At 41.7% G+C, this 4669-nt stretch overlaps 1 pseudogene; it reads right to left on the reverse strand.

Annotated features, from left to right (window-relative positions):
• Positions 1–2588: 2588 nt before the first annotated feature.
• Positions 2589–4468, reverse strand: LOC107749515 (leucine-rich repeat-containing protein 38 pseudogene; annotated as a pseudogene).
• Between the last annotated feature and the right edge of the window lie 201 nt (positions 4469–4669).

Consider the following 4669-nt stretch of genomic DNA (forward strand, 5'->3'; position numbering starts at 1 on the left):
TGTGTGTGTGTGTGTGTGTGTGTATATATATATATATATATATATATATATATAGTGATGCATACAGACCATTAGCTCCAGTGATTCGGTCTTTGGTGATATAAACCAGTGATCTAATTTATTCTGATTGTTGATGCTCACAGAGGATTATATAGACACCCTCATTCTCCAAAACGAGTCTCCATCTATCAAACATAGTAATCGCACATACTTATGTATTGAACACACGCATACAAATCACATATGCTATTGAACCTAAGTGCGTACTTAACATTTCAGATGAACATATCAGTTTGAATGCGTAAGATAATTGCATCTGAAACATGAATGTGCAATAGCAGAGAGGTTGAGAATAAAATGGTCATTCTTCTGGGATTTAGCAATATTTATAATGAATATGATTATTTGAATATGTGGGTAAGACAAAGTCCAAAGCCGATTACCGAAACCAATTTTAAACATATACATTTCAATTGACCTTTGACGGATTATTATGTCTATATTAAGCAGGAGATTTGATAGGCCAGGGATAGTCTTATGCTCAAAGATATTACAATAAAACAAACAATATAAATATATGTTAAATATTGTTATGTGGGTTTTAATAATTGTGATTCAGTTAATTTATATAATGTGCATTGTGTAATTAATTTGATTAAACATTTTTTAATGATTGCCAGTAAAAAATGAACTAGAAATTACCCTTACATACAGTAGTTACTGTACCATCATAATCCAAACCAGCAGATGACTTAAGAAAAATAGGGAATAACTCAACTTTGGGAGTTATTTTAGCGAGATCAGATCAAACGTGAATTGCAGGATGTAACATAGGCTAGAGGAACGGTGAGAGAATAATATACAGTAATTTTTTCAGCTTCTAATCCAACAGTTTCTATCCCTTATCATTTTTCTCATGCAGCTAGAAATAGAAGAAATTATAGTTCCTGCTGCTGGGAAATCCATCGTCTCATTAAGGGGATAATCCACGGTGAGCTCTGATCCTGCAGATATGCATTTGTGAATTGCGTCTCTGACCAACACAAAGCATCTCGGTTGAGATCAGAGGTTCAACTGAAGAGTTCAAGAGGGTAATAAACCATTCCTCTGATATGAGAAGAGAAGCTAATGTTTATTTGATTTAAAACTCTATTTTCCTAAACCTTGAGGCAGAATAAACAGGTTCTCTAGAAGCTACTCTCTTTCTCTGGATAAATTGTATCACATCTTAGACTAGAAATGCAACGCACCAAGTATAATCTGCTGTATTCAAATCAATAATTGCATTGGTAGTTGATTAGATCACAACACATCAGTCACTAAATCTGAATGAATTAGTGCGATACTCTCATTCATCATATCAACGTACGTGAAGTCCATCTCTAGATAGATTAATAGCCTGTTAGGACTTGCTGTCCAGTCATCTGTTTATGTCCGCTCCAAAGGTCCTTCTAGGCTGTTTGTAGTTATAACCAGCTGCTCTCTGACTTCCCCAAGTCATTAGAGCCCAGTGATGCAGAAATAAGTGGAAAACATGAGGTGAGATGTGTTTCCCAGCTCCCATCTCCATCGTCATCATCTATTTCACAGAACAACGCTGATCTTTATTCGTCAGACAATGAACCGAACCTCTGTATAAGCTGATTTTTTTTTCTATTGTGATCCTTCTCCTGAGAATGATGCTCTTTAATTTTCTCTCTCTCTCAGTCTCACAAAATATGTTTTTATGACTATGTCTGAGACTAGAGATTATATCTGAACATCTATCCTAGAACAAGCAGTGAGGGTATTATTATGTTGTTATGATATATATTACGATCCTGAATGATTTCCATATTCATGTATCATGGTATTGTTATGGTAAAAAAAAAAATACATGGTATTACCACCATACACATCAGTACACAGTACTCAGATCATTATGGAGTAAATAACAAAAATGAAAATTCTGTCATCATTACTCACATTCGCATTCCAAAGCTCTTTCTTCCGGGGAACATAAAAGAAGATAGTTTGAAGAATGTTTAACTGTTCTTGTTCACTATGTGAAAGTCAGTGGGGTCTAAAACAAGATTGGACCCCACTGACTTCCACTATATGGACAAAAATCACTGAGACATTCTTCAAATTCTCATTCTTTTATGCTTCATAGAGGAAAGAAAGTCATACAGGTTTGGAAAGATATGAAGTTGAGTAAATGATGACATAATTTATATTCTGGAGTGCACTATCCCTTTAACCTCAGTGAACTCTACCACAAACTAATCACAGATCAGCATGAACAGGTTATTTCCATCACTGTAACCCCAATGAACAGCAGAGCAGCATCGCAGTAAGAAAGTTCCCATATAAATAGCATGTCCATAACCGTGATATATCACACACAAGCACACTGGCCTGGCGGGAATAAGCAGGTGTTCGGCATGCATAGCATGTATAAAGATCACAAACCACATTCCCATGCGGAATGCAAAATGTGAGCTGTTTCGAGGATAAGGGCATCACTGCATATTTAGAGGGGTCGCACAATGTTTCTGCGCTGTCCTCATTTATCTGTCATTATTCTGGAAATCCCTTGTAGTCATTGTGGGGGTGGGAGAAAGAGCTAAATTTAGATCAGAGGAAGAGGTCCCTTGTTTAATCTGGAGTAATATAAATAGCAAAGAATCTTGTCATACAGTAACATTTATGCAACAGTGAGACAAGGTTCAACAAACTACAATAGTTGATGTCAAATTCAAAGACTTACCCTTGGGAAGCTTGTGACTGTTTTCCACCAGCCAGGTGAACAGGTTGGCAAAGTTGCAGTTGCACACCCAAGGGTTGCCCTCTAACCTTACCACCCTGAGGGAGGGCAGCTGGCTCAGGGCACCCACCTGTAGCCCAGACAGGGCGTTGCGTTCTAGTTCTAGTTCACGCAAGGAGGAAAGACCCATGAATGCATCTTCGTTGACCATGCTCAAATATGGGTTGTTGCCCAAGCGCAACTTAATTAAGCTTCGTGACTCCCCAAAAGTCCCTTTGGGGATCTCTGTCAGGTTGTTGCAACCGAGGTCCAGGAAAACCAGCCTGGAGGAAGTGCTAAGGGTGCCCGGCTCGATGTGCGAGAGAGAGTTGTTGCGGAGGTCCAGGTAGACCAGGTCGCTGTAGAGCACAAGGAAATCTGAAGGAATCCGTGGGATCCAGTTGTCTGCCAACAGCAGCCTCCGCACATCCAAGGGGATCTCGTCTGGAAGACGGGTAAGTCCGCGCCCGCTACAGTCCACAGTGTGAGGGTCTGGGCAAAGGCAGGTTTCTGGACAGTTTTCCCCTTGAGTGAACAAAGTGAAGAAGAGCAAGGCAAGGACAGGCTGGAGCCGGCAGACACATGGCAACATGGTCAAGAAAGAGGGAGAAAAGAGAGGAAATAGGGTCAGGGGTAAAGGAATGAGGGTCAGAGGGCAGGAGATAAGGAAAGGGGAGGGGAAAGGGAAATCGAGAAGAGAAATAGAGGAATCAGTGCCAGCGCAGGAGCATCCTGCCGTCCTGGGCAAGAAATCTTAAGGCTTGCACATGGAGTGGCTTGAGCAAGATGCGAACGCTGTTTTCCAAGAGATCATGTAGCAAGCAGCCCTGGAGTGACGAACAGACTGCTGGCTTTGAAGGCACAAGGGGAGGAGAGATAGCGAGCTGTGGGAGGGAGCGCGAAAGCATGAGAGACTGAGGGAAAGGGGTGGAGAAATCAGCAGACAGAGGTAAACAGAGATCAGAGAGGCAGAATGAGTGGAAAATCAGAGGCACGGACAGATTGGCAGTGTGGAAGAGGAGGGGGGCTCTTCCAGCCGCTCTCTCGCAATTAACCCGCGTTTGATCGAAGCCTGGTGGTCTGACACAAAAGGATTCAGCATAGAGAGGCTCTGTCATGGTGAGCAAAGAGTGAAATTGTTGCATCCCTCCATTTGTCTCTCAACTGAGCACAGGAATGATTGCTCGACCGGTGGCTGTGAACATGAACCTTGGCATTTCGGAGCCGTTGTAACTGAGCTGTCATGGTCATAATGAGGAGAATTCCCACAGAGAATTAGGTGCAAGGCAGCGTTATCCTCTTCCCAGCTCTTTTTCCTCTTCTTATCTCCCTTTCATCTGGCTCTCGTGTGCCGTGCGATGCCTAGGCACGACTGTATGTGATGAGAGGTTGTACATCACGGTTTTGCAGCTCTGTTGCTATGGTGAAGACATCCAAATATCCACAAAGAAGTTGTCTGCATGCAGATTAGAGACCGGCGCGGGGAACAGGGGAAGTCTATCAGCATGCTGGCTCATGGACTCCACTCCTTTTGTACTGTGTTGTCTTTGACGTTTAATATGGAGGGACGAGGCGACCATGCACTCAACACGTGATGTCATTTCCTTGTGAGATAAATTGTCACACAACTGCAACAGATTTTACATGTATGTATTTATGTCCTTATGCTCTTTAATCAATACATAGCCTCCTCCACATTATGAAAATCTATTCTGTATGTCAATAAATCAGAAAAGCATTGGGACCCACATAACAGATTCTAGTAATTCTCTTGTCTTGACCTTCATATGACATAAATCGATTTCAAACCAATCCAAGTTTTTCCATAAGTGAGGTTTTCCACACAGACCCAGCCCTGCTTGCATTTTACTTTGCAGAAGTCAG

This window comes from Sinocyclocheilus rhinocerous, unplaced genomic scaffold (genome assembly GCF_001515625.1).
Source record: "Sinocyclocheilus rhinocerous isolate Xijiao unplaced genomic scaffold, SAMN03320098_v1.1 scaffold889, whole genome shotgun sequence".
Taxonomy (NCBI): Eukaryota; Metazoa; Chordata; class Actinopteri; order Cypriniformes; family Cyprinidae; genus Sinocyclocheilus; species Sinocyclocheilus rhinocerous.